This window comes from Salminus brasiliensis, chromosome 4 (genome assembly GCF_030463535.1).
Source record: "Salminus brasiliensis chromosome 4, fSalBra1.hap2, whole genome shotgun sequence".
In the NCBI taxonomy this organism is placed as follows: domain Eukaryota; kingdom Metazoa; phylum Chordata; class Actinopteri; order Characiformes; family Bryconidae; genus Salminus; species Salminus brasiliensis.
Window position 1 is genome coordinate 47663715 of NC_132881.1, and position 23056 is coordinate 47686770.

Genomic DNA, 23056 nt, shown 5'->3' on the forward strand with positions numbered 1-23056 from the left:
CTGTCGGGTTCAGGCACAGTTATCTGGTCTACTGTCGGGTTCAGGCACTGTTATCTGAGCTACAGTCGAGTTCAGGCACAGTTATCTGAGCTACAGTCGAGTTCAGGCACAGTTATCTGGTCTACTGTCGGGTTCAGGCACAGTTATCTGAGCTACTGTCGGGTTCAGGCACAGTTATCTGAGCTACAGTCGAGTTCAGGCACAGTTATCTGGTCTACTGTCGGGTTCAGGCACAGTTATCTGAGCTACTGTCGGGTTCAGGCACAGTTATCTGAGCTACAGTCGAGTTCAGGCACAGTTATCTGAGCTACAGTCGAGTTCAGGCACAGTTATCTGAGCTACAGTCGGGTTCAGGCACAGTCACATGGGCTACAGTCGGGTTCAGGCACAGTTATCTGGTCTACTGTCGGGTTCAGGCACAGTTATCTGAGCTACAGTCGGGTTCAGGCACAGTTATCTGAGCTACAGTCGAGTTCAGGCACAGTTATCTGGTCAACTGTCGGGTTCAGGCACTGTTATCTGAGCTACAGTCGAGTTCAGGCACAGTTATCTGGTCTACTGTCGGGTTCAGGCACAGTTATCTGGTCAACTGTCGGGTTCAGGCACAGTTATCTGGTCTACTGTCGGGTTCAGGCACAGTTATCTGAGCTACAGTCGAGTTCAGGCACAGTTATCTGGTCTACTGTCGGGTTCAGGCACTGTTATCTGAGCTACAGTCGAGTTCAGGCACAGTTATCTGAGCTACAGTCGAGTTCAGGCACAGTTATCTGAGCTACAGTCGGGTTCAGGCACAGTTATCTGGTCTACTGTCGGGTTCAGGCACAGTTATCTGGTCTACTGTGGGGTTCAGGCACAGTTATCTGGTCTACTGTCGGGTTCAGGCACTGTTATCTGAGCTACAGTCGAGTTCAGGCACAGTTATCTGAGCTACAGTCGGGTTCAGGCACAGTCACATGGGCTACAGTCGGGTTCAGGCACAGTTATCTGGTCTACTGTCGGGTTCAGGCACAGTTATCTGGTCTACTGTCGGGTTCAGGCACAGTTATCTGGTCTACTGTCGGGTTCAGGCACTGTTATCTGAGCTACAGTCGAGTTCAGGCACAGTTATCTGAGCTACAGTCGAGTTCAGGCACAGTTATCTGGTCTACTGTCGGGTTCAGGCACAGTTATCTGAGCTACTGTCGGGTTCAGGCACAGTTATCTGAGCTACAGTCGAGTTCAGGCACAGTTATCTGGTCTACTGTCGGGTTCAGGCACAGTTATCTGAGCTACTGTCGGGTTCAGGCACAGTTATCTGAGCTACAGTCGAGTTCAGGCACAGTTATCTGAGCTACAGTCGAGTTCAGGCACAGTTATCTGAGCTACAGTCGGGTTCAGGCACAGTCACATGGGCTACAGTCGGGTTCAGGCACAGTTATCTGGTCTACTGTCGGGTTCAGGCACAGTTATCTGAGCTACAGTCGGGTTCAGGCACAGTTATCTGAGCTACAGTCGAGTTCAGGCACAGTTATCTGGTCAACTGTCGGGTTCAGGCACTGTTATCTGAGCTACAGTCGAGTTCAGGCACAGTTATCTGGTCTACTGTCGGGTTCAGGCACAGTTATCTGGTCAACTGTCGGGTTCAGGCACAGTTATCTGGTCTACTGTCGGGTTCAGGCACAGTTATCTGAGCTACAGTCGAGTTCAGGCACAGTTATCTGGTCTACTGTCGGGTTCAGGCACTGTTATCTGAGCTACAGTCGAGTTCAGGCACAGTTATCTGAGCTACAGTCGGGTTCAGGCACAGTCACATGGGCTACAGTCGGGTTCAGGCACAGTTATCTGAGCTACAGTCGAGTTCAGGCACAGTTATCTGGTCTACAGTCGAGTTCAGGCACAGTTATCTGGTCTACTGTCGGGTTCAGGCACAGTGAAACGTAGTCGGGTTCCCAGTTCAGACTGATGGTAGATTTTGGCTTTTAGTAGATTTTAGTATATATCTTTAACCTTTGCTGTACTGTGGTATTTATCGGCATACACACTCATACACACATACTCCCTCACACATGACCACAGAACAAGCTTAGGGGAGAGAGCAAGAGCAATAATCTGTCCTCATCAGGACATGTGCAATTACAGGTCATCAAAGCAGATATCTAACAGCCTGCCAGCTCCTGCGAGCGGCTTCTGATGGCGAACTGGAAACACACGGTCCTGCGCACTGATTATATCAAGGCCTGCAGCGCTAAACAATTAACATGGCCGGCAAAGTCTTTCAAAAGCGTTCATTAGCACATGGCCTCTAAAAACAGTGGCACAAAGCATTTCCTCATAATATCTGTATTTCCACCTCAAATATCCGCTTTAGAACCTCTGTATCTTGTATTAGCATGCTAATGCTAACATGTATGAGTTATCAGGAGTTATTGGTGTGCTAATTTCAAATTGTAGGCTAATGGTATTCACTGGATTGCATAAAACTGTATAGCTTATACTGTACAGAAATTTACTGCATCTCATGCCTCATTTGAACGTCAACAATATGGACAAAAGTATTGGGACACCTGCCCATTCATTGTTTCTTCTAAAATCAAGGCTATTAGAAAGAGTTGATCCTGCTTTGGTTGGAGTAACTGTCTCTACTGTCTCTCCAGGGAAGAAGGCTTTCTACTAATCTAGTTAGAAGAACATTCCTGTGAGAGTTTGATTGCATTCAGTGACGAGAGCGTTATTAGTGAGGTCATGATGTTGGATGATGATGATCACCACCCCACCTCATATCGTAACTCCCGAACTATTCACAAAGTACTGGATGGAGCTCCACCACCATCAGTCCAGAGAACACAGTCCCTTCCACTGCTCCACAGCTCAATGCTGGGGGGCTTTATACCCCTCTACTAGCCCACGTCTGGCTTATCTGCCCCAGACAGTCCTATTCTAATGGCTATGCTTCTCTACAGGGACTAGACAAGCTGTGTATGTGTGTGTGTGCATTTGCACATCTGCGTCAGCAGTGGATGGCACTTGAAGTAGCTGAATGCATTCATTAGAAGGGGTGTCCACAAACCCCAAACACTGAGCAAAACGCCAGTAGGCCGACCAGCTGTGCTGTTATCGGGCCTACAGTTGACCACTGTCCTCTTGCTGCCCTCTTACTTAAGCAATCATAATTCATCATAATATCTATATTTAATCTAATAAGACGTTCTGCCTTGCATTATAAAGCTAACGCTAATGTGCGTCAGTTGTTATCAGGAGTTGTTAACATGCTAATTCTAAAATGTAGGCTATATACAGTATTGCACTGCATCTTGTGTCTCATTTGAACTTAATTCCAGGTAATAATAGCCTGCATTACATTAGCACAAAGCATCTAAAACCAAGCCATCAAGCACATGCTAGCAAATGCTAACGCGACTCAGGTATTATCAGTAGTTATCATTGTCCTAATTCTGAAGTGCGGAATTGTGCATATAACGTAACTGACTTACAGTATGTCAGGTCATTTTTAATGTCTAATTTAAACATAATTTCAGGTTATTATATTAGCATGCTAATGCCAACGTGGACCAGTTGCCTTCTTTATTAGTGTGTTAAGTGTGTGTGTGTGTGTGTATGTGTGTAACGTGCAATATTTTACTGCACGTTTGTTGTGTCTCATTGAAGTCTCATAAGTTTAGTTAAAAATGCATGCATGTCCAAATGTTTGTGGACACCCCTAATTCTAATGAATGCATTTAGCTACTTTCAGTTGCTGACTCATCCGACACGGATGTGCAAATGCACACACACACACATAGCTCGTCTAGACCCTGTAGAGAAGTACTGCCAATAGAATAGGACTCTCTGGAGCAGATCAACTAGATGACTCTATTGGCACTATGCTGCCTAATAATATTGCCTAATAGCATTGAGGAGCTGTGGAGCAGTGGAGGAGCTGTGTTCTCTGGAATGATGGTGGTGGTGGTGGAGCTCCATCCAGTACTTTTGGGATGAGTTAGGGATGATGAGGTGGGGTGGTGAACATAAATATAAAGATATATATATATATATATATAATTATCTTATTAATGCATTTATTTCTCATTCATCAGTGGCCATATACATTACTGATTGGTTTGCTATATTACATTTACTTTTTTTATTTGAATTTATTGTAGTGGAGAAGAGCCACACGCTGATTCCAGTCTTTCTCCAGTTGAATTCTCTTTAACCACACTCCTAATAATGTGCTGATTACTGTGCTAATATTAATTCAGTCCCCTGTACACACTGCACCGACCAGTGTGCACCTTTGTTAAGTTAGAGAACCTGCTGAAGAGGAGATATTCTCCTAGTTAAAAGTCAGTGGCCTCCCGCCGGGATTTCTGCGCCGCAGTCTTTTTTGTTTGTCACATTCCTTCTCCTCTTCAGGACAAAGTTAATTACTGCGCGAGTCCATCGTCCTGTGAACCTCGTCTAATGAGCTGTTGGGCCCTCGGTGCCTTCGAGAAGGACCCAGTGTGTGAAACATAATGTCAGCTTCCGCTCGTTCTCTCCACCTGCTCACTCGAGCCTTTTCCTTTTTTTCCTCCCTCATTTTTTCCCTCTCTCTCTCATTTTCTGTCCGCAGGTTGATCTTCATATCCTCGGCTTTGGCGCACTGAGCTCCGTTTCCTAGAGACGCTTCTGGCCCATGGATTAGCCTGTTTACTCTTGGAGCCGATCGGACTGGCCAGATGATATCCACGCGGGTCACTTCCTGTGCAGCGGGTGAGTCGAGCTGTGGTGCGACACGATGTTAGCGCTTTAGTCTTGGCCGTTACACAAATGAACCCTGAACCGCCGCCTGCACTGCTAACCCAAGACCTGTGCATCTCTGCTGGCTCTGTGTTTGGCCGGTCGAATAGGAGTGTAGCAGGGTTTTAGGACCAGGATTCTGCTTTACGGTCTAGTTTGGCAGTAATTGTGATGATGTGATGTGGTATATGTGTACATCTGGTGCGTTACTTCTGTCAGTGCATTTAGTAGACATGCATATCATTACTGGCATGCAAAAAACACATATCTTCAAAACTGCAACTTTCTACTTTGCAGGAGAAAATACTTTTCATGGAATTTAAAGTAAAAAAAAAACAAAAAAAAAACGAATATATATTATGTATAGAATATATATATTATGTGTGTGAAAACATGAAAAGGGCCAAAAATGGAGATACAAGTTATTTAAAATTTTCATTTTACAGAAGAAGGAAAAACTTTCAAGTCATTTTGGAGCATTTCTATTGGTCAATTGATCGTGAAATTTGTAATTATGAGAAAACTTGTCAAAAATAAAATGTAAAATATTTTACATATATATTTTAAAACAAAAACAAATAAATAAATAAATACCTTAATAAATAAAGAAAAATATTAAAAAAGGTTATTTGCACATAAAAAGTCAAGCTGGAGCATTTCTATTGGTCCATTCATCATGAAATTCTGACACAATGTAAAGAAAAGAAAACATGAAAATTTTCCAAAATTGGACATTCCAGGTATCTCCAAAACAGCAAGAACCAGCAGGAAATCACCTTCCAAACTTCCAATCAAAGAAAATGGAATAAAAACAAAAAAAAAATAAATACATAAAGAAATAAATATAAATAAATGAATAAATACATAAATAGATGAAATTTGCATATATAAAGTAATGCTGGAGCATTTCTATTGGCCCATTCATCCTGAAATTCTGACCCTGTAACACCGTATGTCACAGTAGTGCAAGGACACATGACAAACATGGAGATACAAGGTATCTACAAAAAGACTGTTCCAAGTCATCCTGGAGCATTTCTATTGACTGAACTCTCAGATTCCCATTATGGCAAAAAATGAAAAATGTCAACAATGGAGATACATGTTTTTGTTTTTGTTTTGTTTTTTGCATGACGGTTCTGTTCTGAGTACAGTGTTTATCAGCGAGTAAAAAGGGGCTTGTTGACCTTTGGGTTGACCACCCTGCCCACCCTTATTATGTCACCTGTAATTCATAGGCTCACACGCAAAAACGCTTTGGCTTGCTTGACGCACTCGGTGCGTGTCAGCCTGGATAAAAGAGCTGTGTCACAGTCAGACACGGCGGCTGTGAAACACTGTGAGAGTGAAGGCGAGGGGCTTGTCGTGTTTGGGGTATATATTTATTTAATTGCTTTTATTTATCATTTTCTTTGGAAAGGCAGGAGTGAGAGTGAAGAGGGTCGGATCACGACAAGGGCTCACGTTTAGTTTGTTATATTTAGAGATAACATAGGAACACAGGCTGTCTGAGCACGTACCAGCGAGCGAGATCAGAGCCTGATCGTGAAGCGGAGGTCACTGGCGTTTCTCGGGCCGATTGCAGCTTGAGGAGCTGGGAAATGGGACAGACGAGGCTTTGGAAGCTGGAGCAGAAGGAAAAAAGGGATGAAAAGCAGCACGTTGAATCGGCAGAGGTGTTGTGGGCCGTGCCATCAGTAAAGATGCTATCAAACCTGCGCTCCTCGACACACACGACTATCTTATGGCTTGTCAGCAATTAAAAGCAAAGGCTCATGGGAAGACTCCACACCAAGCGCTGTCACTTCATTTCAACGAGCTTTCAATCGGCAAGTGTGTGTGTGTGTGTGTGTGTGTATGTATATATGTATGTGTGTGTGTGTGTTAGTGTGCCGATGTGTGTACAGGCTCGCGCTCCATGCTGAGCTCCATACCTCAAAGGCCCAACCGTGTCGTCCAATCAGACTCCGGAGCCGCCCCGGAGAGCCAATGGCGTGCGGCGCCGCTGCAGTGTTTCTGCAGAATCAAAGGCTCGCAGCGCTCGTATGATATTAAAATGCACTCTGGCACTCCGGCTTTGTGCGCACCCCTTCCAAAGAGAGAGAGACGGACAGGAACGGAAGGAGGGGAGGCAGGGAGAAGAACCCAGTCAAAGGAAGAGGGGGGTACACACCAAAAAAAAAAAAAAAAAAAAAAAAAGTTTTTGCTCTCCCTGTTTGACTCCATGGGTGGGGAAACAGTAACGTTGTCCCACTTTGAAATCCCCCCCCCCCCCCGCCCTCCCCTCAGCTGCTGCATGCCTGCGAGTGCTCCAGCACGTAGCCTGGCCAACTAGAGCAGCCCGAAAAACCCTCGCTGACTCTTTCGCTTACCCGCCATCTTGGCTCCTGATGTCATTTCCTGCATCCGTTTACCCCAGTTTTCTCCTTCTGGTGTCATCATTGCGATATCAGCCTCAGAGGTCACTGTTCTGTATCTGCTGTAAGCTGCTGTTCATGGTATCCCATATTTTTTGTATGTAAATATGCCATATATGGGGGGAGGGGTGGGGGGCATAGGGGCTTGCTGCCCCTATCAAGAGTATTTTGAGGGAGAATCCCACCTTAACCCCCCCAACCTCCCTAAGCACGTCACACTAGCAGCTCACATTATTATTTACTCGTGGATGTCTGATGGATCTGATGTCGTATGTAATTAAAAAAATTAAGATTACATTAAAATTTACGTTTATTTTCTCATATTCTCAAATTTTTATTCTCTCTTTTTCAAGGTGAGTTAATTTGCATTAATAAGTCAGTAAATCAGTACGCTTATGTAATGTGTCTCTTTGTACAGTGCTGGGATTGCTGAGTTGAGTACCTATCATCAAATTACATGTACATTGCAAATGGCAATAATCAGGGGCCCAAGCACTGAGCGCTGTTGTGGAGCCAGTGGATGGGCAATGTTTGCAGCCTTATTCCTACTAGATGTGGGTCTTAAAAGGAGAAATCTGGACATTCATTTTCTTAGTCTTTGAACTAAATCATTCCACGGTGATTAACCTCGTATTTACTCTTCGAACGCACCAGATTTGTTTTACGCTAAAGTTGGGACATAGGAACAGCTACAGGGGTTTGGGTCCTAACTGATCAACTTTTGAACTGATCATGGGTTTATGCATTATTCAATAATTCAATAATAATTCAGTTTATACAATAAATAAATACATATTTACTAAGAATTGCTCAGTAATATATATTTTTCAGTACCTGCTATTAATTAGATTAGTAACAACAATAAACCTTTCAGCATCTACCATGAATTGTTCATCAATTATTATGAATAATTTTGTAACTATGATGCATTATTCAGCATCCATTACTAATTAATAACCTATATGTGTTATTAGTCAGTATCTACTATGTCTTATTAAGTAGCTACTTTAAGTAGCTACAAATTATTCAGTGTGTACTATGGATTAATTAGTGACTACTATATATTATCCAATATATACTATTATTTAGATTAGTAACTATAAAACACACATAGTTAGTATGTGTCGTGAATTATTCACTAATTATTATACTATTATACTATTATATAGTAATTTGTCTACTATTATTACTACATATAACTACAACACACTGTTTGATATCTACTATGACATATTTAGTAACTCAATATTTCAGTAGTTCAATTATTCAGTGTATACCATGTATTATTTAGTGTGCACTATTAATTAGTGATTACTAGCTAACTAGTGATTACAATATTCAGAATCTACTATGAATTAGTCATTATTTACTGCAATTTATTCAGTAATTACTATTGTATATTATTTTCTTGCAGTTGTTGCAGCTTTTCACTATGAGTTATCCAGTGTATTCATCAGAGCTATACTAACAAGCAGTGGTTTTGTATATATAAATATATAAATAATATTTATTTATATATATATACCTCACCCTCTCAAAAAAGCGACCATTCTCAGTCTTGTTAGGTCCTGCTGTCCTGCTGTCTCTGACTGTGACCTCTCCAGACTGACCAGCAGCACACATACAATTTATTCAGATATTGCTGGGTTCACAGCTTTGCCCCCACCACCCCCTTCTTTTCAGGAATAAAAAAAAGGGGGTTAGCCTGGTGATTTTTTTTTTATTTATTTAATTTTTTTAGAATTATATTTTATAACTGCCAGACGGCCAGAGCAGTTTTTTTTCTTTTTTCTTTTTTTTTTTTTTTGGGATGGGGAGATATTATTGGGCAAATTGCACGGCTTTCATGCACACAAATGGGTGCTTGATGAAAGCGGCTGTGTTTTTTTTTTCTTTTCTATTTTTTTTTTTTTTTTTTTTGAAGTGGCGTCGGAAAGCGGGTCCGGAGCGGGTGATAACTTCATCCCAGCGTGGGCTCCGGAGCAGGGCGAGAGAGAGAGGCTGGCAGGAATGGGGGGGATTGGGATTAGCATTAGCAAAGCGTTAGCAGAGCAGCCAGCCTCTGCCTGAGTCCGGACCACCTGCCGGGACACCCGGGCCTAGCGCCTCTCGTCGGTTATGCTATTGTCTGCTGGTAGAGGGAGAAAGGGAACGAGTGAGAACGATGCCTCCCTCTTCCCCTCCTTCTCTGGCCCCCCGGATTAGCTGCCGGCCTTTCTTCTCCCCTCTTTGCTTTTCTCCGTCTCTCCTCAGTTTGCCGACGGTTGAAGGATCTATTCTTCTGTCCTGCCCCTATTCAGACTGGACATGACACAAGGCCGTGAAGGGATTTCATGTGTACCTTAAGACGCTCTCCATAGTATTTGTTCTGACATTCTTACAGCAGTTGTGGTAATGTTAACATCACTGAGTGTGTGTGAGTGTGTGTGTGTGTGTGTGTGTGTGTGTGTGTGTGTGTGTGTAGATACATGCTTGTTTGAGCTGCATATATTTGTACTGCCTAAAAAACACACGCTTCTAAAGGAGGGAAGGTTTCTGTTAGTGCAGGTCAAAGAGACTGCAGCTCTTACACTGCTAAGTGCTGCAGTTCCTAAGAGCTTAAATGGTAACTAATGGTGACTCTGAGGCTGAAGTGTAATTCTGCCTATTGATCTGGAGTTCTCACGAGAGCCGTGTGTGTGTGTGTGTGTGTTTTTGTTAACTTATTGAAACCAGCCTCTTTCTGGAGTCGACTGTTTCTCTCAGTTCCCGCACTTGAACGTTGCCTTTTTCTCTCTGTTTGTGCTGGAAGATCATAGACTTCTCAAAATATATATATTTATATATATGAAAAGAAGAAGAAATGGAGAGATCCCCTGAAGGCCAGACAATAAATTAAATATTTAATCCATCAGCCTATAAATTCAGATTTGTGTGAGCCCGTCCTTCCGCTCAGTCCTTTAATATGTAATGTGTGTCAAGCAGCAGTAATATGTTTGTTCTAGATTTGATATGTTCTGCATATTCAGAAAGTGAATCAAAAGCCTTTCTTCCAACATTCATCAAGCAGAGATGTACGTCAATGGAGCCTCATGGACAGAAGACATGGCATGTAGGTTGTGTTGCGTGTGGAAAGTCGTAGGAGGTCAAGTGCTTATGACAGCTTAGCTGATAATGGTGCTGGCAGTTTGGCGGACGGTTATTAGAGATGTACGATAATACTGGATTCGTATCGGTATCACGAACCAATAATAGTGATACTGACTGAGTGATATGTGGAGTTCTGCGCTGAAATTTCCACCTTTACTCATTTTAGTCAAGGCAAATTTATTTACTGTATTTATAACTGTTGTCGTCACAGAGCAGCTTTACATAATCAGTAATAAAAAGAAGCAAAAAAAAAAGAAATAACGTAAGAAGACATGAAGGATCAAAGCCCCCCAGTGAGCCGCCAACGGCGACAGTGGCAAGGAGAACCTCCCTCAGAGCTGGAGGAAGAAACCTTGGGAGCCGACCCATCCTCCTCTGATCAGAACTATTTATAAATTATAGATAAAGGTTATTAAACCATCTATACTGTTGAACTGCTCTGATCATAATCATAATATACTAATCATGGTGTAGATAGTTAACAGTTAAGAGACAATACTGCAGTTAATTACAATCCTACAGAGATAGATGTTAGGGGTCACGGTCACTGTCAAATCTCCAAAACAGCAGATTTACAGGAGAAGGAAAAAATCGTCTTCATTTTCAATGGAAGTCAATGCAGTTTTTCTTTTCAGGCCATTTTGGTGCTTTTCCATTGGGCCATTTATCACAAAATTCTGTTAAAATATAAAGATCAACAGCCAGATTTGCATAATGGAGAAAAGTGATTTTTATTATTTTATTTTTAATTTTATTTATTTATTTTCTTTTTTGACAGATACACTATATTTCTGCATAATGATAATCCTAAAAAAATACTAAATTTACTAATAAAATTATCATTTTATTAGTGAATTTAGACCAAAATTAGGTCTAGGTCATCATCAGCAGATAAGAACATGTAAATTGAAGATCTGCTCATTCCCATTTCGATGCATTTACTACTGTACTTTTTGTACTTTGTACTTTTTTGTACTGACATACTCACAGTAGAGGTCGAACCCTTTCTGCAGCATGTTAGCTTTTAAGTATAGTGGTAATTATGTAGCCTTGTTCCTCTGCAGTAATGGAAACTAGAAAATACGGTAGAGTAAAGGATGGGTTTTCATATTGCATCAACCAATCATATCACACGTTTTCATGAAGCCCCGCCCCTAAACACAGATTTGTCTGGTCAAAGATTGAAGGTTCCAGAGTTTATGGTCATGTACACAGCAGAAACAAGCAGTTACGCTGTACAGTGAAATTCTTACCTGGCAGTTCCTTCATTTACTGATATAATCTTATGAACATCAATATAGAAAGAGAGAAACAGGATAAATATAATAATAAAAATATATATTCATACACTAAAGTACACTAAACCTACATGAGTGTCTCAATGAAGTGCTATTGAGTTGAATGCTGAAATATATAAAAAAAAAATCATATATGCTAATGATATAATGCCCGTTTTATTACAAATAAATAAATAAATAAATAATTGAACAAATTAACTGTACTTAATCTAATATGTTCTAAAAAACCCAACTAATCAAAAACTAGCGATGCTATCTAGAACAACTCTAGAAAGTACAGTATCTGTATTTTCCCTCTAGTGGATTTGTGGAGTTCCACCATGCCTGGAATATGTGTATGTGTGTGTGTGTGTGTGTGTGTGTGTTTATATATGTTGTGTATGTGATGAAATGGTTCCCTATCCAGCCCAAAACCACCCAGCCGTATCTCTGCTCGGTTCTAGGTTCTGGGAATGCCCTGTATTATCCTGTGTGGTGGAACAGCGGGCGTATTTGTCTCTGCAGGGTTACCGGCTCAAAGCGGGGCTTTCGGAATTCCACAAATATTTTCGGTGGCACAGTGCGGATCCCCAGCGCTGTTTTTGAAGCTTCCATGGTTTTCCGGAAGATTTTCTCTCTCTCTCTCTCTCTCTCTCTCTCTCTCTCTTTCTCTCTCTCTCTTTCTCTCTCTCTCTCTCTCTCTCTCTCTCTCTCTCTCTTTCTCTCTCTCTCTTTCTCTCTCTCCACCATTCCAGAAGCTGCGGTCAGGCCAGCTTGTTCTCGTGCCAGCCACCAATAACCATATTCCAGGAAAGAGCTCCACATGTTCAATTATATAATTACATCATCGCAGATTTAGACAGATGTCCCATAATACATTTCAGATGCAATCAGCCGCACTCGATCCCCACGTAATGCGTTTGGGGAAGAAAAATGATCTCCGCCGAACACCAAACAGATCATATTTGTCATGCCGGTGCTTTGGGTTGCCGCGCCGGCGTTGTCGGCGTTATTAGTATTATTAGCATTAGTTCGGATTTCCTGTGTCGTTTCTCCTTGGGACGCTCCCTGCCGCCGCCGGCCCACCGGCCCACCAGCCCGCTGGCCCGCCAGCCCGCCTGAAGACGACTCCCACTGTGCTTTTGCCGGAGATGCTACCTGCTCAAGCTAGTAGAAATAATCGCTGGAGATTTTGCATCTCGGAATCCACAGAAATCCTGTTTTTTGCTGCAGGGCGGTGGCACCGGCTGGAGAGAACAGGGCTGGAGCTTTTGGCGCTCGCAGGCTGGCCGGTTGGAGCCTGATCTCCTCTCATTGTGGCACAGACGGCAGGCAAATCCCTGGAGCTTTGAGCTCAGTCCCGACAACTCAGAATGAGTAATTGTTTATTTTTTAGCTATAAAAGTTGTATCTCAGTGCTGAGCGAAGCCAAAGCTGCAGTTGTGTTTGTACTTGGAGAAAGAGAGAGAGAGAGAGAGAGAAGGAAGAGAGAAAGCCTTGGGTTTTGGAGCCAGTGGTTAAGCTTTTCATTGGCAGAGTCTTGGCCGCGCTGCGTGGGACCGCACTGCTGGACGCCTCGGGGAGGAGGCCATTCTCCTCGTCATTACAGTTTTGTAATGTTATATTGTGTGGAATGGCTCTCAGTGGCGATTGTGATATCGGGCTAATATAACAGAACATGTGTAATGTAGTGTCATTTTTCATGCCGTACAAGCTTTTCACAATCGTTGTTGGCAGTAATTGGGGCCATCAGACTCTAATTGCTATCAGAGCTGACCGAATTTTGATCATTAGCAAAATTATTGGAATAAAAAGTCATATTCTAGCATTTCTGCAATGCTTAGCATAGTGGAGTCTCGCAGATTCATCAGTGGGAACGCTTCATTCTTCTGTTTGTGAGGCATTTCCTTATGAAATGTGTTGAAATTCAAATATATGAACTATTTAATATTCATAAAATGATCCAAATACAGTCTAGCGCCACTGTTCTCAGCCCTGTTTAATAAATGAGGACCGTGCAAATGCGCACTGTCTCTGGAGCAGATAACCTAGATGAACCTATTGGCACCATGCTGCCTAGTAATGCCAGTGGTGGGCTAGAGGGGTATGAAGCCCCCAGCATTGAGAAGCTGTGGAGCAGCGGAACTATCTGTGCTCCCTGTAATGATGGTGGTGGTGGTGGTGCTCCATCCAATACTTCTGTGATAGGATGAGTTGTGGATAATGAGGTGGGGTGGTGGTGGTGATCATCGTCATTATTCAACATCCTGACCTCACTAGTAACGCTCTTGTGGCTGAATGCAATCAAAGCCTCACAGCAATGCTCCTCCAAAATCTAGTAGAAAGTATTCTTCTTCCCTGGACAGCAGAGTTTACAGTTACTCCAACAGAAGCAGGATCAGTTCTTTTTAATAGTCTTGATTCTTCAGAACTCTTCAGAAGAAACAAGGAATGAATAAGTATGTGTCCCAATACTTTGGTCCAAATAGTGTATATTTAGACTGCATACTAGAAGGCAGTACAAAGAAGGAGAGTGTGTGCATCAACGACAAGCAATTCAGAAAGCGTCTTTATTAAACTGAAGGCCATCGTCCTGTCGATGAATGATAAGGAAGAATTGAATCCGATATGAATACAGCTCATTAATATGGAGACTCGTGGTTCCGAGCGATTTTCCCACTTGACAGGTGAAAGGTAGTGGTGAAGAAGTGTCACCAAATGACAGTCGCATAATTTCGTTTTGTCCTTCACTCCTCTGCTTTTTCTCCTCACATTTTGTTTTCTTAATCTCAGTAGTGGTCCCTAAAGTGGTTGCATATTGTGATTGCGTCTGACAGGGGTATGGAAATGGGGGGAAATGTTTGAAAGGTGACCTTTTCCTTTAGACTGACAGCCACAAAGCAAGCCACCACCTCGGCCAAGGACCCAGCCTGCACCAGGCAAGGCAAAGAAAAAAGGAGGGAGGGGGGAAATTAATAATATTACTATTATTTTATTATTATATTTTTTTAATGACCTTCAACCCTTGACATGGGCCACACTTCAGTTCTTCACCTTCATGCTTCTGCGTTACAGTCATGGCCTCCTTTTCCACATGGACACAGGTCGGCACAGAATGCGTAGCTAACTGTACTTGGGGCCACAGAACCGTTCAGTGGGAGGGCTTGATCATACCGCGGTGTTAGCACGTCAGCTACCAGGCTCATCCAGTATCGCTACCATGGTGTTAGCATGGCATGGCTACTGGGCCTTGTCCAACATAGATACAGTGGAGTTATCATGGCCCGGCTAGCGGGTTCGTCCAGCATTGCTACTGCGGTGTTATCTCGGCCCGGCTAGCGGGTTCGTCCAGCATTGCTACTGCGGTGTTATCTCGGCCCGGCTAGCAGGTTCGTCCAGCATTGCTACTGCGGTGTTATCTCGGCCCGGCTAGCAGGTTCATCCAGCATTGCTACTGCGGTGTTATCTCGGCCCGGCTAGCGGGTTCGTTCAGCATTGCTACTGCGGTGTTATCTCGGCCCGGCTAGCAGGTTCATCCAGCATTGCTACTGCGGTGTTATCTCGGCCCGGCTAGCAGGTTCGTCCAGCATTGCTACTGCGGTGTTATCTCGGCCCGGCTAGCAGGTTCATCCAGCATTGCTACTGCGGTGTTATCTCGGCCCGGCTAGCAGGTTCATCCAGCATTGCTACTGCGGTGTTATCTCGGCCCGGCTAGCGGGTTCGTTCAGCATTGCTACTGCGGTGTTATCTCGGCCCGGCTAGCGGGTTCGTTCAGCATTGCTACTGCGGTGTTATCTCGGCCCGGCTAGCGGGTTCGTTCAGCATTGCTACTGCGGTGTTATCTCGGCCCGGCTAGCGGGTTCGTCCAGCATTGCTACTGCGGTGTTATCTCGGCCCGGCTAGCAGGTTCATCCAGCATTGTTACTGCGGTGTTATCTCGGCCCAGCTAGCGGGTTTGTCCAGCATTGCTACTGCGGTGTTATCTCGGCCCGGCTAGCGGGTTCGTTCAGCATTGCTACTGCGGTGTTATCTCGGCCCGGCTAGCGGGTTCGTTCAGCATTGCTACTGCGGTGTTATCTCGGCCCGGCTAGCGGGTTCGTTCAGCATTGCTACTGCGGTGTTATCTCGGCCCGGCTAGCGGGTTCGTCCAGCATTGCTACTGCGGTGTTATCTCGGCCCGGCTACCGGGTTCGTTCAGCATTGCTACTTTGGTGTTATCTCGGCCCGGCTAGCAGATTCGTCCAGCATTGCTACTTTGGTGTTATCTCGGCCCGGCTAGCAGGTTCGTCCAGCATTGCTACTGCGGTGTTATCTCGGCCCGGCTAGTGGGTTCGTCCAACATTGCTACTGCGGTGTTATCTCGGCCCGGCTAGCGGGTTCGTTCAGCATTGCTACTGCGGTGTTATCTCGGCCCGGGTAGTGGGTTCGTCCAACATTGCTACTGCGGTGTTATCTCGGCCCGGCTAGTGGGTTCGTCCAGCATTGCTACTGCGGTGCTATCACGACCCGGTTAGCAGGTTCGTCCAGCATTGCTACTGTGGTGCTATCACGACCCGGTTAGCAGGTTCGTCCAACATTGCTATTGCGGTGTTATCTCGGCTCGGCTAGCGGGTTCGTTCAGCATTGCTACTGTGGTGCTATCATGGCCCGGCTAGCGGGTTCGTTCAGCATTGCTACTGCGGTGCTATCATGGCCCGGCTAGCGGGTTCGTTCAGCATTGCTACTGCGGTGTTATCTCGGCCCGGCTAGCGGGTTCGTCCAACATTGCTACTGCAGTGCTATCACGACCCGGTTAGCAGGTTCGTCCAGCATTGCTACTGTGGTGCTATCACGACCCGGCTAGCAGATTCGTCCAGCATTGCTACTTTGGAGTTATCACAACCTGGCTAGCGGGTTCGTCCAGCATTGCTACTGCGGTGTCATCACAGCCTGGTTAACAGGTTCATCCAATGCTATTACTGCAGCATTAGCACATCCCAGCTCGCTCAGTGGAAACTAGCATTACCCCTAAGGGTCAACATGAGCCTTGTAGCCTTGTATCCTTGTACGGTGCAGCCGTCCACTAGACCTGCAGTGGAAAAGAGGTCGTAATTAACATCAGCTTCATAGGTCCTACAATAGAACCTTGTGGGACCCCATTCAATACTTCTAATATCATAGTAGCTTCTGCATTAGGATTAATAGCAGAGTAATGAGCCTAGGGTTCAGAGGGTTCAGAGGGTTCGTGTAAGAACAGAGGAAATGGAGTTCTTAGCATATTTGCAGTAGTTTCTTGTCACACATGCATGAAATACATGACAGAACACTAATCATAAAAAATAATAAAAACTGCTGACCGCTGCGTCTGTCCAGGCTGGCCATTGCATTCAAACACTCGCATTATCTTTGAGTCTGGGAACTCACGGCCAGTTTGTTTTTTCTGACTTCATACATTTGCACCCCCCACCCCCACCCCCATCCTCTCGAACATTAGTGTATATGGTTTGCAGGAGCAGTTACCTTGGGGAGAAATCACAGCCCAGCCTGTACTTCCAAAAAACAGCCATGTAAGCAGATACTGCGGTGCATAAGGGACATTAGTAGGAAATTCTCCCTCTATTCTTGTTCACTGGGACAAAAGTCGTTTAGAAACATGAGCAGTGTTTACCCTTTACAAGTGCGCTTTAGTGCTTAGAGCTTCTCGAACGCATTTAAACTAAATTTAAACGAAATAAGCCGAGCTGGAAGATGATTGGCCATTTGAAAATACTCAAATCAGGTAAATCTGTTTCTCCGTTTGTTTTTCCTAGTTGTGTTTTTGCCGTTTTGGCCTGAATGGCTCGTTCAGAGGTACTGACATTACTCTCCTCAGTTTAAAGAGAGCGCCCGAAGAACTCTTTCTAAAATCTTAAATTGCACTGAAAATAAATCCCAGCAACAGATGGAAAGAACATTCTCTCACTTCTGCATTACAGAGGGACAAACCACACACAGTCAGCAAATTGCAGATAACGTCTCTCTCCTGAGTGGGAAATGTCAGTTCTGCCTGCAAGGCCCTCTCCCTTACACCTCATAAAACTGCAGAAATCACAAAAAGCCCAAAAATACATGAAAAATACCCTCCCAGAGGTCTCCCACACTGTACTGGTACCTTACACACACTGTACTGGTACCTTACACGCACACTGTACTGGTACCTTACACACACTGTACTGGTACCTTACACACACACTGTACTGGTACCTTACACACACTGTACTGGTACCTTACACACACACTGTACTGGTACCTTATAAACACACACTGTACTGGTACCTTAAAAACACACTGTACTGGTACCTTACACACACTGTACTGGTACCTTACACACACTGTACTGGTACCTTACACACACACTGTACTGGTACCTTACACACACTGTACTGGTACCTTACACACACACTGTACTGGTACCTTATAAACACACACTGTACTGGTACCTTAAAAACACACTGTACTGGTACCTTACACACACACACACTGTACTGGTACCTTACACACACACACACACTGTACCGGTACCTTATAAACACACACTGTACTGGTACTTTACACACACACTGTACTGGTACCTTACACACACACACACACTGTACTGGTACCTTACACACACACACACACTGTACTGGTACCTTAAAAACACACTGTACTGGTACCTTATAAACACACACTGTACTGGTACTTTACACACACACACACACACACACTGTACTGGTGCTTTACACACACACTGTACTGGTACTTTACACACACACACACACACACTGTACTGGTACTTTACACACACACTATACTGGTACTTTACACACACACACACACACACACACTGTACTGGTGCTTTACACACACACTGTACTGGTACTTTACACACACACACACACACACTGTACTGGTACTTTACACACACACTGTACTGGTACTTTACACACACACACACACTGTACTGGTGCTTTACACACACACTGTACTGGTACCTTACACACACACACACACTGTACTGGTACCTTATAAAAACACACTGTACTGGTACTTTACACACACACACACACACACACACACACACACACTGTACTGGTACTTTACACACACACACTGTACTGGTACCTTAAAAACAAACTGTACTGGTGCTTTACACACACACTGTACTGGTACTTTACACACACACACACACACACACACACTGTACTGGTACCTTATAAACATGTATAAACACACTGTACTGGTACCTTACACACACTGTACTGGTACTGTATAAACACACTGTACTGGTACTGTATAAACACACTGTACTGGTACCTTACACAAACAAACACACACACACACACTGTACTGGTACCTTACACACACTGTACTGGTACTGTATAAACACACTGTACTGGTACCTTACACAAACAAACACACACACACACACACTGTACTGGTACCTTATAAACATGTATAAACACACTGTACTGGTACCTTACACACACTGTACTGGTACTGTATAAACACACTGTACTGGTACTGTATAAACACACTGTACTGGTACCTTACACAAACAAACACACACACACACACACTGTACTGGTACCTTACACACACTGTACTGGTACTGTATAAACACACTGTACTGGTACCTTACACAAACAAACACACACACACACACACTGTACTGGTACCTTACACACACTGTACTGGTACTGTATAAACACACTGTACTGGTACCTTACACAAACAAACACACACACACACACACTGTACTGGTACCTTACACACACTGTACTGGTACTGTATAAACACACTGTACTGGTACCTTACACACACACACACTGTACTGGTACCTTACACACACACACACACACACACACACACATAATCTGCAGGCTTTAACACGTTAACCTTTTTTCAATCACAGATTAATCATCTCACCAGGTTCGGCCCCGGCCGCCTCCCGTACTTCTCTCTCTTTACAGAGTCATGTGACGTATTAGCGGCTTTACTCAGCGATGTAAACACAGCGCCGCTACAGAGGCTAGATTACACATTATTTATGCTGAAATATGGATTAAATCTCATAACTAACTCTCATTCTCTTACACACACACACTCACACACACACACACACTCACACACACACACACTCACACACATCCAGTCCAGTGACTGATCGTCCATTTATCTGTTAAAAAGACGGTAAAGCTTTTCTCCATTAGAGCTTCTGTGCTGGAGCTTCGTCGTGTTCCAGGCTAAAGTTCTCTAAACTACACTCAGATATTAAAGAAATAAGGATAGAGGTCCTTTAGACAGTTTATTAGGCACCCCACACATTCAGCTACCTGTTCTCCCGCCCAAGAATCCAAGGACGTTCTAGCTAGCATTTTAACACGTGATTAATCAGAATTAATTAATAGCAGAATGTTGTCGTGATTAACGACATTCATCTTTTTAATAGATTGACACCTGGTACTTGAGTTTACCAAAAAAGAAATTAAAATTATTCTTGAAACTTTCTAAAAATAGAAAAAAGATTACACACAAGGCGTGCTAAAGCTAAACAGTCCCCAAAGAAAAGGAATGTTGTAAATAAATTGGCTGTATTTGTGTCTTTCTCCCAGCGCCTCCACTGTACATAAGGCATTAAGATCCTCCTAAATCCACTTTAATGTTTGTTTACATGTCAGTTTTGGGTAGAAAACAGTGGATTTCCCCTTTAAGGTCCTACTGTGCACTGCATTCACTTTCCCAGCATAAAGAAACAGTCTGGAGTCAAGGCGGGGTGTACAGAGTCAGGGCAAACCACAGGTCTTGGGTTTAACCTTAAGGCCCAAATCTGGAACATCCCAGTATTGACCTTTACCCAGAGGCCCAAATTGCCCCCATTGGTTTGTTCTCTAAAGACCTGGAGAAGCTTGGTTTTGGGTTTTGGGAAGTCAGAGCAGCTCGTTTTAGTTTTTACTCATTTGAAAAGTCTGGGACCGCCAATTTTGGGTTTTAGCTGTAAGACCCTGTGGGTTTTACAGTAAGACCCAGACTTAGACCCCATAAGACTGAAGTGTAGGACAGCCTATTTTGGAGAGCTCATTTACCTAAAGCCTGTTTACCCTAAAGACTCAGCTCTGGAACAGCATTTTTTGAGTTTTAGCCATAAGACTACATTTTGGGGCGCTCAATTTTGGGCTCTACCAATAAAACTGTCTGGGACAATGCATTCTGGGCTTTACCAATGAGATTGAAGTCTGGGACCAAAGACCCAAAATTTAACCTCATTTGGGGATTTACCCATAAGACTGAAGTCTACAACAGCCCATTTTGGAGGCCCCATTTTGGCTTTTACCCTAAAGGCTATACCCTGGAACAGCGTTTTATATGTTTTAGCCGTAAAACTGAATTTTGGGGTGCTCCATTTTGGGCTCTGCCAATAAGACTGACTCTTGGACAGCCCATTTTGGGCTTCACCCATAAGACTAAAGTCAGAAAAGGCCCATTTTGGGTTTTACCAATAGGATTGAAGTCTGGGACCAATGATTTGGGTTTTACCCACTGGACTGAAGTATAGGATGGCCCATTTTGGAGAGCCTATTTTGGGTCTTACCTGTGAGAATGAGGTCTGGGGCAGCCCATTTTGTGTTTCACCTATAAGACTACAGTCTGGGACAGCCTCTCTCTGGGTTTTACCCATTAAAGTAAACTCCAGGACAGCCTCTGTTGAGTTTAGGCCAGAAGGCTGAAGTGTTGAATGACATCACATGCTGTTCGTAGATGCTAACCGCTACACCCTCCATGAGCAAAGAGCTTCCAGCCATCTATTATCACGTCCTGCCATACAAAGTGAGTTATTACCGTGTTATTTCTTCTCCCTGTATCGCCCCTCGTCCCCATGTCAACACGTTTTAATGGGGTCCTTTTCTTTCCGAGGCCTTGTTGTGTTGCTGCTGCCCTTTTGTGTTGCCGCTGTTCTGAATTAAGACCATGATTCAGTCTCTGCTTTGTTGAAATAACATTTTAGTTTAGATTTTTTTTTTATTTCTTTGAGAAGGCTCGGCTCTCTGTGAGGAGGGAATTACACAGAAACTTTATACCTGTCGTTTTAAGAGAATCCAATGTGCATTCCTTCCCAAGTCCTTGGTGGTCTGGCCTTGTGATGGTCTCTGCTCTACACTCGGCTGGCGTCTGCTGCAGCTACACATGGTAATTATTAGATGAAGAAAAGATTACAGATCCTTTTTTCCATTTAAGTCATAACATAGTAGGTAATGGCTCGGCCCATGTGAAAGTGGAGCGCTTTACTCCTCTGTCCAACACGCCTTCTGACATAATCTCTGTTTGTTCTTTCAAACAAGGCATGGGAAATTATTTTTGAATGACGGCTTTCGACATGTCTGCCCTGCTGCGTGTGTGTGTGTGTGTGTGTGTGTACTTTTAGTAATTCAGCTAGCAGAAGGTGGACTGCACAGATTAGCTGTTTCATTAGCTGGTAGCTTTTCTCTCACCTGTGTCTGTGTTCAACATGAAGCTGCTACTGAAACACTCCAGCCTGTCAGTGATACAGAGAGCAGCTCACAGTGAGTCTGTCTGTCTGTCTGTCTGTCTGTCTGCCTCAGTATTTCTGTCTTCTGATTTTTTTTTTAACTTTGTTCTTTCTTTCTGTCCTTTTTGAGTTTTTTTCTCTTTATTTTTTCTTTTATAATTTTCTTTATCTTTTTTCCTTTTTTATCATTTAATCATTTTTTTAATCATCCTTTTTCCTTTTCTTTTTTTTTGTTCAGCTTTTTTCCTTTATCATTTGTCTTCCTTGTTTTTTGTTTTCTTTTTTCTTCTTTTTTCTTTTATATATTTTTCTCTTTCTTGTTTTATCTTTTTTCTCTTTCTTGTTCTTATATATATTTTTTTCTTTTTCTTTATCTTTTTTCTTTTTTATCATTTCATATTTTTTTCCTTTTCCTTTTTTTCGTTTTCTTTATAATGTTTTTCTTCTTTGTTTTTCTTTCTTTCTTCTTTTGTTTTGTTTGTTTTTTGTCTTCTGAATTCTTTTATTCTTACTTTAGTTTTTTTCTTACTCTTTTTCTTTCATTCACTCTTTTGTTTGTTTTTGTCTCCTTTGTTCTTTCTTTGAAATTTATGTTACTTATGAAATGGCTAGAGATATTGTTTCTTGTGTGTGTGTTTTGTGTGTATGTGTGTGATCCCAATAACTTAATGTAATTGAAAGTCAGTTTACTCTGCTTGATTGTGTGTGTGTGTGTGTGTGTGAGAGAGAGAGAGAGAGAGAGAGAGAGAGAAAATAAGGTTGAGTTTCCTCTTGTTATTTCCTGTGTTTAAACTGGGAGCTCTCTCATACAAACACAATCACACATGTGTGTATGGACTCACAGATACACACACACACACACTCACACACACACACACCACTCACTTCAGTGCCACTTTCTCATTTCCCCCGTCCTGTAACTCGGTGTGTCTGCTGGAATCTCCCCTATT

The 23056-nt window shown here is 43.3% G+C and overlaps 1 protein-coding gene across 1 annotated transcript in view; it reads left to right on the forward strand.

The window, feature by feature from the left end:
* tenm3 (teneurin transmembrane protein 3) overlaps positions 1–23056 on the forward strand; it is an 890613-nt gene that overhangs the window by 423452 nt on the left and 444105 nt on the right. Inside the window, 1 exon segment of the mRNA XM_072677215.1 lies at positions 4592–4731. The gene's annotated coding sequence lies outside the window, so the exon portion shown is untranslated.